Here is an 11,113-nt window from a genome sequence, read left to right on the forward strand (position 1 = left end):
TAATAACAATATCATTAGTACTATATCTACATTAGATAGGTAATGTATATTTAATATCAATATCATTATTACCATATCTACATTAGATATAAAGTAATATACTGATTACTACCCACAGATCAATGTACCTTTAATAACAATATCATTAGCACTATATTTACATTCGACATAATGTAATATACTGATTCATTCCCACAGATCAATGTAACCCCTTAGGTATCGATGGACCGGGTCACCGCACTCTACATCGCACCGTTATGGTTTATACTTGTTCTTTTATGCTGCTCCCAGCAAAAGGAGAATGCAACACCTGCATACTACCAAAAGATGAGTTTTCGGTTACCGTTGTTTATTATTCAATATCACCGTTTGCTCTATTTAATTTATATTATTCTTCCTTTGTAGGTTATACAGGTAACTCTTTCTATTCATTACGCTTTGCCAGCCTCTACATTATTCAATTTCTTTCAGACTGCCACCACTCCTCATCACCTCCGTTTATTCTTCAATGGGAAGATAATGGGGTATACACCATGACGTCAATGTGCTTTACTGTCTTACGTGTGTTACCTCCAGTATCTGTGGTTATACCAAAATAATCGACGTACACGTAAGTACCATACCTTTGTCGTATCCGTTAGCTAAGAACCAGCAATTAAATAAATAATATCCAGTGCTTGTATAACTAAAATAAGCTATAAATAATGAATAAATAAATAAAGAAATAAAATAACATAAAATAAAATAAAATAAGATAATCCAATAAGTAAATGACTAGAATCCAGTATGTAATTAAGTTAAGTAAATACGTAAATAAATAAGATATAATAAAATAGAGTCAATAGGTAAAAACATAAAATCCGTCAAGTAAGTAGATAAAACCAAGATAATAAATAATAAATAAATCAGTATAACAAATTGATGGTAATTACGTAACCATTTAGATAAAATTATTGTCAATATATATAATAAGTAAAGTTGGATGAATAAGCTCTATTCATCCCCACAGATACTGTATCCACTGCCTTGTAGTTTAATTTAATTACCAATTTCTTTTAAGGCTTTAAGAATTCACATGCATTAGGTTCAGTATACTAATTACCTTAATTATTTTAGCACCACGTATACACCATACCATTTTTCAGGTGAGGACTTAATCTATCGCGGCCACCATCAGCGTTGCTGCTATGGGATATGAATCATCTATTATATTTAATTAACCAAGTCATCCGGAGTTTCCAGTTGGGAACTCCTGCCACCGTTTACGAACCGTTACCCATTTCGAGGCCGAACTAGCATATTGCGGCTCTTAACTCTTTATCTTTATCTGAATGGTACGATGATTTTCTTTCCTTTTGTTACTATTATTCTTATCTTTATTGTTTTCTCCTTTAGTATTATCTTCCTGTTCCTGAATTTGCATTTTGTGTTTGTCTTCCCCATTCTTTCCTAATTTTTTTCCGGTGTGTTTTCTCCCATTTCTCTTTTTGCGATATACCTACAGCGCAGAATTTCCTAATTGATGCGTTGGTTTTATCCCTTTTCAGTAAGTGTCCGATGTTTTGAATTTCCCATTTTTCTGGATGTACTTCTTTTTCCAGCGCCATCCTCTTCATTTTCCATCTTGGACACGTGAAGAGAGTATGTTCTGCGTCATCGAACAAATCCTCACAGAACCAACACTCTGGTGTCCTTTCCTTACCAATCTTCGCTAGGAAAGCCCCAAAGCATCCATGGCCAGTCAGTGCTTGTACTAGTTGATGATCTAAGAGAGGTATTCCCCCACTATTCCATTCACCAATGTCACTAACTATCTTGTTAGTTCATCTGCCTTTATCCATGTTAGTCCATTCCTCTTGCCATTCTCTTTTTGTTGTTTTAGTCTCTTCTTCCACAATCTCTTTATTAATCCGGTTATTATCTTTTCCGTTGTTTTGTTCAAGCTTCCCCTTTTCTTGTGCCTCCCTTATTTTAACGTATATACGTGCAATTTCCTTTGCTGTATAATCCCAAGGCACGTTCCCGGTTATTATACATAAGACTTCCGTAGACACTGTTCTGTAGGCCTTGCAAATTCTGTTTAGCGGTAGCCTCTGCGCGTCCCTTAGTTTTTTCGTGTTCAGTTTATATGTCAGTGCCCTGGCCTAAATTGCCGCACCATACATCACCACTCATTTCACAACATTATAATACAGTATCCTGGCTTTTGGACCTGCTCCTCTTGTGTTTTTCATCAGGAGGCTTAGATGCATCGCGTATTTACTCGATTTTTCAGTCGCGTTCTCAATATGCTGCTTAAATACTTGGTTGCATTCAAAAGTAACCCCAAGGTATTTAGCCGCCTTGCACACCGGTATTTGATTTCCCTCGATTTCCACCGGGATACCCTCAGGATTTTTTCTTCCCGTCAGCAATATGGTTTCCGATTTTTGCGGCGCCAGGTCAAGGCCTTCCCCCTTGTACCAGTCTACCATATCTCTTATTGTGGCATTGGCCGTGTATTTCATTCTTTCCAGATCCTTATCAATTATTACAATACCTATATCGTCAGCAAATGCCACCAAGTAGACATTTCTTCTAAGACGTATTTTCGGCAAGCCATCGTATACGAGGTTCCACATAAATGGTCCAATTATCGACCCCTATGGAACCCCTCCAAATACCTCTATTTTTTCATGTCCATCATCTGTGTTTATGACTAGCCACCGGTCACTCAAATAAGACTCAGTCATTTTTATTATTTTCCTGGGAAATCTTTTCCTCTTCATCTCACGGATGACGCTTTTCCACCTCAGGGAGTTGAATGCATTTTTGACGTCCAGTAGGATTAGAAGGCAATGTCTGCGCTCTTTTTTTGCCTTGTCCCAATATCCCATCACCTTCTCCATGGCTTGAACGGTTCCTAAACCCTTCCTGAACCCATATTGGTGCGGCGACAAATCATCCCTCCTGATTGCCTCATGTAATCTATTTTTAACAATATGCTCCAATATTTTCGCGATATTGGAGGCAATGCATAGTGGTCTGTAGTCAGACGGCTTCACTACGTTAATCCCTGTGCCTTCCTTAATTGTTGACTTACCTTTTGGTAGAAGCACTAGTCTGGTGGTTTTCCATTCTACAGGCCAGTGACCCAGATCCATGCATTTGTTTAGTAATCTAGTCCAGAAAGAGGTCGCACCAAGTCCTACAGCCCTTGCAGCCGCAGCAGGGATACCGTCAGGGCCTGGTGCTTTTTTAACCGCTATTTTTCTACATCCTAGAATTACTTCCATATCCGTTATTTTATCCTCATTTTCCTCTACGGTTTCTATGCGCTCACCAGTGTTCATTTCCAACTCGTTCTCATTTCCAGCTATGTCTACGTTATTTGTCGGTGGCTTCATACAAAAGAGACCATCTACCACTATTTTAATCTGTTCTGAGTTTAATTTAATTGGTGGAGTACTCCCGTTGATTTGCTTAATCACTGTTTTGTACGGTCTACCCCATACATCCCTATCTACTGTGTCAATCAATTTCTCCCACGCCCCTTTTTTGGCCGTCCTAATTTCCCTATTAAGCTCCTTCTTTGCCCTCTTAAGCTCGTCTTGACGTAACGTTATGACCCCACTATTCTTTTTCCTATTTTCCCGGGTCACCTTCCTACGCGCACTGTTAGCTCTCTTCCTGAGGTTTAAGATTTCGACAGACCACCAATGCACCGGGGTTTTGTTAAACATTCTACCTTCCTTCTTCTTACACTTATTACTAATACTCTGGATCTCCCTCATCACAGCATCAATATCCTCTCTATTTTCCCCAATACTGTAACTCACTATCTCCGAATTTCTTTAAAAACATTTCCACAAATTTGTCTTTATCTACCTTTCTAACATTATCGTTCAAGACTAATTTATTGCTTTTTTCAGGTTCATCGATTACTATAGTGTGCAGCAGGTATTGATGGTCCGATCCAGTAAATTCGGTAAGGACATTACTTGCTACTACTTTATGGCTCAGCCTTGTATCTGTTATTAAAAGATCTATTTTTGTACCTGCTCCTCTGGTGCAGGTGTTTCCCCCTTCAGTCATTATGTATATCAGATCTAGATTTGCCATAAATTCTAATAATTTTCTACCTCTAGGGTTCCACATCCTGCCACCCCAGAGTAGGGACTTGCTGTTGAAGTCTCCGGCCAAGATGACTCCAGCCCATTTTTTAGCTTTAATAATATCAGCGATTTCGTCTAATCTACCATCGACTGTATTATCATCAATATTCGGCGATATATAGCTACTAATTATGAGGTAGTTGTTGTAACTGATTGCAACCATTCCTATCCCCTGTTTAACTATATTAATGTCTTTAACTCTGGCTATACCCTTGCTCGTGATCCATATAGCAGCATCCCCTTTACAATCCTTAAACCAATAATTTTTGCTTTTGCTTTTGTTTTGTTCTGCAATCATGATCACGTCCGGAGATACTTTCTCGACTGTTCCTTTTAGCAGGTCCTGAGCCAGCCTGCATTTATTCAAGTTAATTTGTAATATTTTAATTTTGAATTTTATTTGCATTTCTTTCCAATTGCTATCGCCTCCTTGTACTGTGGGCATTTCAGCGAGCCCGCTATATGGTTCAGCTCTACTCCACTACGGCCTTTTTCTTCGCAAGGTCTGCACCTCGCTTTTTCAGCTCTGTATTCTGTCATTACGTGCCCTTTCTCGCCACACCTTCTGCATATCCTTATGCCTTCTGCGAGTGCACACCTAACCGCCACATGTCCCATATTGTGACATTTGTAACATCTTGTGACATTTGGTAGCTGTCTCACTCTACAGTATACCCATCCTATTTTGATCTTATTTTCTTTAATATGATTCATAATGTCCCCTGGTCCTTCCACTATCGCTACTTGGGTGCCCATGTAAGCCGTCCTAATGCTTTTCCCCCTGAAAGTTCCTTTTGCGAGGCCCGTTTCCCTTGCTATGCTCTCTATTACTTCGTCGAGCTCAGCTCCCAGGTCAATGTCCAATATTTCCAGTGTTGTCTTAGGGATCAATCTCCTAATCACCGTCTCAGCTCCCATGCTTTTTATAACTTTATCGTGGAATTCGGAGCTATCTATTTTCTCCTCAAATTCAACCAGAATGTCACCGGCCCTGATTTGCCGTATTCTTTTGATTCCTTTGACTTCCTTCCCCATTTTATTCCTAAGATCTTTGGTCACCTCGGCGTACGAGCGCTCGTTGTCCACCTTGATAGTCACTGCTTCGTTTCTTTTTGTTCCTATTGTCTTCCTTTGCTTATCCCTCAGCTTCTTATTGTCAATGCCATCTTTATTCATTTTCATTCCCGAATCCTCCTTATTCCCCATTTTCTTCCTCCTTGTCTTTACTACCTCCCAATCGGAGTCCGACGAGACTCCTTCATTACCTTTTAGTATTTGCACTTTCCTAATTATTGGTAGTGCTCTATTCTCCCTGTTTACTATTCTGGTCTTTTTGATCTGCGTTTCCATCTCTGGTGGTGTCGTTTTCTTCCTCTTGTTTGTTCTTCTAGTAATTTCCCTATCGCTTTCCATTATATCATTATTGCTTCTCCACACATTATCATATTCCATTGTTTTCATTAGTTTTCCTTGTTCGTGTTCCTCTCTATTTTTGCACTGTTTCTTTTCATCCCTGTACACTCTAGTAGCTGCTTCCAGCAATTCTTTTGCTCTGTCTAGCTCCTGGCCCATTTCTATACTCGCCTTTTCTGCCATCGGGTTAGCATTGTTATCCCTCTGCAGATAGATACTAACCATATCATTTGATGCCTTAAGCATCCTCAGAATTTGGTGAATTGCCATCAGAATTATGTCAAGTCCTCCAATTTCATTCTTTTCGTCGGAGGGCACAGCTTCCTCTGGTTGGACTTCCGTATGAGTTACTTTGATCGGCGTTTCCTCCGTGTTCTCGTTTCCACCTGTAAATACCATATCATCTTCATCCCCCGTTAAGTCTGGATCGGCACTCATGCTTTCCTGTCCAATTTTGGTCGGGCTTCTTGAGAGTGTACGTGATGGTCTAAACACCGCCCTCAGATCATGGTGAACTCTATCACTGAGCTTAACCTTGGTTTCCTCCTTTGCATTAGCTTTGTCACTACTGTCTCCTATGATGATCCTATTTATTTCAAACACATTGCTTTCTTCTGTTGCTTTATTCATTTCCTTTTTTCTACCTATGCTCATCGTCCTACATTCAGCTCTAGTCATTATTTTTGTCGTTGTTTTAGTTGTTTTGTTTGTTTTGTATATCTTATCCATGTATATCCCACGAGTAGGGCCGGAATTAATTGTCGACCCACGCAGAGCCGCCTTATGTGGGTAAGCCTGTATTACTCGGGGGGGACGGCAGGTACCCCCGAGTGACCGTTCGTGACTACACAATTTAAGTCCCTGTAGCCATGAGCCTCTCGGCACGGTACTTCACACCTTTAGCTAGGACTATAGTTAGAGCCCGGTCCGACTCTTTCCTTACTTACTTTTCTTTTCACCCGTTAACAGTTAGTTTGTACCTATACTCTGTCATGTATTTCAGTCCAATCCAAAAGGGTAGTTTGTCATTTCTTTTTAATAGTCGCTTTATTCTTTTGTACCTTTACGCATTTCTTGTATATTCCCTTTCCTTATTTGTATGTTCTAGGACCGGGTTACTCCTATTGTTACTATGCCCATTCATAATTCGCGGTTATGTCATGCGAATTGACGCAGTTCGGACGTGTGTCACTGCGCGACTAATACGCACTACTCTGACCCAGGCACGCACTACTTCCGATTTCATTCATAGTTTCATTGAATACGCTCTTACGAATGGCAATAATTTTTACGCCGCGATTTACTTCATATTAGACTTAGTTGTGTACATAGAATTAAAGGAGTATCCAGTACTGTGTCTAGATGTGTTAAAGTGATCATGTGCACTTTGTTCTTCAGTCCTCGCATTTGTATCAGTGCTAGTTGACCGAGTTTACAATATGTTTAGCCAGTGGTTTGGTTGTTTAGTTATCTAGTTTGTTCATATTAATCCCTGCCCTGCACTTGTGTATCCCTTCCAGTATAGATTCCCATTTTCCTTTATACTTACCTTGTCTTGCCTACCTTCTTTCTGTACGCTAGTTACATGTGCAGGTGTACGCTTTATGAGTATTATTTTATATAAGACTTCTTTTCCTCCTTGTATTACCCTATCTCAGCTGTACAATTCTTGTTTTGCCCCCAGTCACACCGACTAACAGGTTTACCTACTGGATTCTCAATATTTCTACTATTACCCTCCTCTTTATTCTTATTAAAGTTCAGACTTATCGTATTATACTGTCATAGTATGCATCCTATAACTTTCCCCATTTTCTTTAATTATTAGAGCATTATGTTGGAACCTTCAGTATCTTTTGTTACGGACCATGCCTTTCATCTATTCCCATAGCGCTCAATAACGCTACTTTTCCTATTACACGGTATCCCTGCGGCTTTAATTACTTTGTGTATACAATTATAGTCTATTATATTTATCTTGATTAGTTCCCCAGTCTATAGTCTACTTTATACATCCATATTGCTGTTCAAAACTAATATACTGACCTTTATTATTTACTAGTTTATTCTATGACTTATGCCCAAGTCGCGTGATATTTCCTCTCTATACTGTCTGAAGTTTTTCTTAACGTACTTGATTTAATTTATTTATTTAGGCAACTTACTGTTCTATCTATCATCCTATTCTCTCTATAATTCATAATTACTTACTTTCCATGCTTTGCTTGTTTTAATATTTCTTACCCTTATTCAGAAGTTTATAACCCACTTCTTCTTTTACCAACCATACCTACAGTAACCACCCTTACTTTTTGCCTTAGTTTCAGGAAACTTTCCCTAGTTTCGTGTCAATTAGTTCTTACGCCTTTCCTTATCTCAGGTCCAAACCGCATTTAAATACTCTCCTCGTATACCGTATTACCGGTTCATCAAAGTTGCTACCTTTTATATTAGTACAGTTTCAGGCTGTTTTGCATTATCTGTTGGTCTACTCAAGCCTTGTTTTAGCTTATCATTCCGTTCACTACATTTACGGTAAATCTTTACTCCGTTTCGCTTAACCTGTTTGAATATTCTGCTCATTACCCTATTTCTTCGGTCTGTTAGGTTATTATATAGTATTATCCAGCTCTCTTCATTAAATTGGTTGTCATCACTTAACGTAAAGCCTTCCTATCTGTCCTAGCCAACCTTTTGGGTTCAAAATATGCGTTGATAGAAATTATAAACTGTGCTACATTTAACTTTCATTTCTTGTCTTTTTGTACACTTAACATGTTTTACCTATTAATTTGACCCATTTATGTTACCTATTATTCCTAATAAGGCTTATTCATTCGCTATACCTGTTAATTTACTTTAATTTAACCCTTATTCATGTTTCAGTCAGCTGATATTATGACGCAGACCTCATATTACCATTTAATACCTTCCTACATTGAAAACTCATTAATTATCGGTTTGATTTTCCGCTGATGTAACTCAGTGCACCATAAGCTGTGTTTTAATGCTCTTTTTCCCCAATTTAAGTTAGATTTATGCACAAAGGTTTTAAACAACAGCACTTGTCATCAGTCAGTTTCCATGCACATGTTGTGTATCAGAATTATTACCTTAGGCAGGTTTTCTCCCTTATTCATCCAATTTTATGTTGACATATTATATGGTTGTGAGGTTACTCTGAACCGTGTTTTAAGTAGTCACTTTCATTTATGTATTGACTTAATATATAATGAATTATTATGTACATTGAAGCTGTAGGTGTCATTCTACCTATTCCGACCCTTTTCCCACCTGCTTTCAACTTCCATCGATATCTATCTTGTTTACATACCCGGAGTGCTTTATCGGCATGTTCGCACGCATAGATGGACGGGACCGGACTATTGGTACTATATCTACATTCGATATAATGTAATATACTGATTCATGCCCACAGATCAATGTACATTTAATAACAATATCATTATTACCATATCTACATTAGATGTAATGTAATATACTGATTCATTCCCACAGATCAATGTACATTTAATAACAATATCATTGGTATTATATCTACATTCTATACAATGTCATGTACACACTCATTCCCACAGATCAATGTACATTTAATAACAATATCATTAGTACTATATCTACATTCGATATAATGTAATATACTTATTCGTTCCCACAGATCAATGTACATTTGATAACAATATCATTAGTACTATATCTACATTAGATATGTAATGTACATTTAATAACAATCTCATTATTACCATATCTACATTTGATATAATGTAATATACTGATTCCTTCCCACAGATCAATGTACATTTACTAACAATATCATTGGTACTATATCTATGTTCGGTATAATGTGATATACTGCTTCCTTCCCACAGATCAATGTACATTTGATTACATTATAATTGGTACTATATCTACATTCGATGTAATGTAATATACTGATTCACTCCCACAGACCAATGAAGCTACATTTAATACCAATGTCATTATTACCATATCTACATTAGATATAATGTAATGTACTGATTACTACCCACAGATCAATGTACCCTTAATAACAATATAATTAGCACTATATCTACATTCGATATAATGTAATATACTGATTGATTCCCACAGATCAATGTACACTTAACAAAAATATCATTATTATTGTATCTACATTAGATATAATGTCATATAGTGTTACATTCCAACAGATCAATGTACCTACATTTAGTACCAATGTCATTATTACCATATCTACATTGGATATAATGTAATATACCGGTTACTACCCACAGATCAATGTACCTTTAATAACAATATCATTGGCACTATATCTACATCCGATATAATGTAATATACTGATTCATTCCCACAGATCGATGTACATTTAATAATCATATCATTAGTACTATATCTACATTCGATATAATGTAATATACTGATTCATTCCCACAGATCAATGTACATTTAATAACAATATCATTATTACTAAATCTACATTAGATATAATGTCATATACAGATTCATTACCACAGATCAATGTACCTTTAATAACAATATCATTAGCCCTATATCTACATTCCATATAATGTAATGTACATTGATCTGTGGCTAGTAATCAGTATATTACATTATATCTAATTTAGATATGGTAATAATGACTTGGGTATTAAATGTAGGTACATTGATCTGATGGAATGTACCTGTATATGACATTATATCTAATGTAGATATAGTACTAATGATATTGTTATTAAATGTACATTGATCTGTGGGAATGAACCAGTATATTACATTATATCGAATGTAGATATAATGCGGTTGATATTGTTATTAAAGGTGCATTGGTCTGTGGGAATCCATCAGAATATAACATTATATCGAATGTAGATATAGCTCTACTGATATGGTTATTAAATGTACATTAATCTGTGGGAATGAATCAGTATATTACATTATATCGAATGTAGAAATAGTGCTAATGATACTGTTATTAAAAGTGCATTGATCTGTGGGAATCCATCTGTATATTACCTTATATCAAATGCAGATATAGTACTAATGATATGATTATTAAATGTTCATTGATCTCTGGGAATGGATCACTATATTACATTATATCGAATGTATATATAGTAACAATGATATTGTTACTAAATGTACATTGATCTGTGGAAAGGGATCAGTATATGAAATTATGTCTAATGTAGATGTGGTAATAATGATATTGTTTTTAAATGTACATTACATATCTAATGTATATATAGTACAAATGATGTTGTTATTAAATGTACATTGATCTGTGGGAACGAATCAGTATATTACATTATATCTAATTTAGATATGGTAATAATGACTTGGGTATTAAATGTGGGTACATTGATCTGTTGGAATGTACCTGTACATGACATTATATCTAATGTAGATATAGTACTAATGATATTGTTATTAAATGTACAATGATCTGTGGGAATGAACCAGTATATAACATTATATCGAATGTAGATATATTACTAATGATATTGTTATTAAATGTACATTGA

General features: G+C 36.5%; 1 long non-coding RNA gene across 2 annotated transcripts; it reads left to right on the top strand.

The window, feature by feature from the left end:
- The first annotated feature begins 303 nt into the window (after window positions 1-303).
- Window positions 304-8,626, top strand: LOC143306170 (uncharacterized). 2 transcript variants are annotated; one of them, XR_013063640.1, is made up of 5 exons: window positions 304-610; window positions 1,146-1,334; window positions 3,912-3,967; window positions 4,128-4,290; window positions 8,454-8,626. It is a non-coding gene; the product is annotated as an uncharacterized LOC143306170 (long non-coding RNA). The 2 variants fall into 2 exon arrangements; XR_013063639.1 differs by lacking the exon at window positions 8,454-8,626 and having other exon boundaries at window positions 4,128-4,478.
- Window positions 8,627-11,113: the final 2,487 nt, after the last annotated feature.

Source organism: Osmia lignaria, unplaced genomic scaffold (assembly GCF_051020975.1).
Source record: "Osmia lignaria lignaria isolate PbOS001 unplaced genomic scaffold, iyOsmLign1 scaffold0001, whole genome shotgun sequence".
Lineage (NCBI taxonomy): Eukaryota > Metazoa > Arthropoda > Insecta > Hymenoptera > Megachilidae > Osmia > Osmia lignaria.